The sequence below is a fragment of the Lupinus angustifolius genome, chromosome LG09, assembly GCF_001865875.1.
Source record: "Lupinus angustifolius cultivar Tanjil chromosome LG09, LupAngTanjil_v1.0, whole genome shotgun sequence".
Lineage (NCBI taxonomy): Eukaryota > Viridiplantae > Streptophyta > Magnoliopsida > Fabales > Fabaceae > Lupinus > Lupinus angustifolius.
Genome location: NC_032017.1, coordinates 10,600,628 through 10,602,707, shown reverse-complemented (window position 1 = coordinate 10,602,707; position 2,080 = coordinate 10,600,628).

Sequence of the window (2,080 nt, the reverse complement as noted above, 5' to 3'; positions counted from 1 at the left end):
AGTTGCACACGCCCTGCAACCGGGTGTTAGAGATTAAGATTAAGATAGGGGAACATCTGCTTTGCCGGTAAGTGACCTGGTGTCACATCGGGTATTGGCATGATGAACCACCCAGATTGTTCCCATATATCATGAGTTGGCCGCTTGGGGAGCTAGTCTCTTCTCGTAACTAGCTCATGATATATGGTTTCCATTCTTTTAAGATTGGATGCAGTCTGGTGACCTTTAGAAGTCTAGAGCTTTATCGAGTCCACTTTAGTCAAGACCTAGCATTCCACCATAGGGTAGCAGCTTTCAGAAGTTCAAAAAACCTTCTAAGTATACCTTACATAGGACACAGGAAGCAAACCTTAATCCACTTTCCACTTGCATCAATGTACATCGTGAAACATGATTTACCATCATTCCAAATTATTTTAAATATGTTTGTGATATTTTCTAATTAAACATGATTTATAACTTACCCTCTATGGGCCCAAATACCCTCGGGACATTTTTATATCAACAAAATTGGATTGTACTTTTTTATATTTTATCAGACATTTTCATTACATATCATGCATCATTAAATTTTACATAACATCACAAATCATTATATTCATGCATTCAAGTAACATTTTTTATCATCCTTAATAAACAGATTCCTTTTCTGAAAAGAGATTTGCGGTATAGTGACACATGGAGGCTGATTCTCTTGTTATGGGTCAGAGTAGTAATTTATTGGTAAAAAAAGGAGTAAAAGCTGAGGTACAGGGAATAGATGTGAGCTGTTTGATAGAGTTGATTCCCCAAATCCCTCAAGAAATTCAGAACGAGTTCAACAAAGAATATGGAAGACTGATTGATCTACTCCTTATCACTGTTGATGCAGATACACTGAAAGCTATGGGTGCCATGGTTCAGTATTGGAGTCCGACTCTGAGAGTATTTGAGTTTCCTAACTTAGATGCATCACCTACGATCGAAGAATATGAAGTTCTGCTGGATATTCAGATTCGAAATAGAGAGAAAGTCTATTTGTTCACTGAGGCTCAGAATGTTACAGAAGACTTGATAGAGAGGCTCGTTGGGGTACGTCCGAGTTCGACTAACATCATCAAACAGGGGATGACCTTTGGGCTCAGATGGAAATTTTTGAAGAAACATATCAATCAAACAGCGGAGCAAGGAAAATGGGAGTTGTTCAAACCAGCATTTGCCTTGGCAATATATGGCAGGATATTGTTCCCCTTTGTCCATGACATGATTGATCAGGCGGCCATTGATGTGTTCGCGAAGTTCAGGTCGTTTGGAGCCAACCCAGTCCCAGCTATCGTGGCAGAGACCCTGCTATCGTTCCAAAGGTGTCATGAAAAAGGTCATTTCAAGATCCGATGTTGTACTCAACTATTGTATGTGTGGATGATTACTAGATTCAAACACCATCAGTATCCGGATTGGAGTAGACATCCCCTCTTGAGGTTCAGAAATATTATGGTGAAACCAATGCAATTGTTGGACTGGAAAAAGTTGTTTGACGAGGTTACTCCTAGGAATTTTGGTACAAAGACTCGCTTTTATGAGAGACACTCAGCAATCATGTATTCTTGCGGGGAGTACCCAAATATGGTATTAATGGGGCCTCGAGGCTGCATTTCCTTCACTCCAGCTCTAATACTTGGTCAGCTCAAATGGGGAATGACACCGGTACGACCCGAACAGCTACAGGGATTCTCCATATGGTACAAAAGCGAGGAGGCCACCAAAGAGAAATTGGACTCAATCAGAAATGCTCTAAAAAGGATTCGTCTTTGTGGGCCAAATGAGTTGGGAGAACACAAGGTCTTTTACACCGATGAATATAAGCTATGGCGCAGCGAAAGGCGGAATGGTCAGGCCGTCCCACCAATTGCCCAACCACAGAAACCATCTGGTCCATCTGAGAACGAGTTGTTGAAGGAACAGATCAAGCTCTTAGAGGCGAAGCTAGAAGAAGCCAGAGACACTCATGACAAGGATAATCTGGGTCTTGAAAAGCTCAACAAAATCATCACCAGTATGAGGCTACCAAAGAGAAATTGGACTCAATCAGAAATGCTCT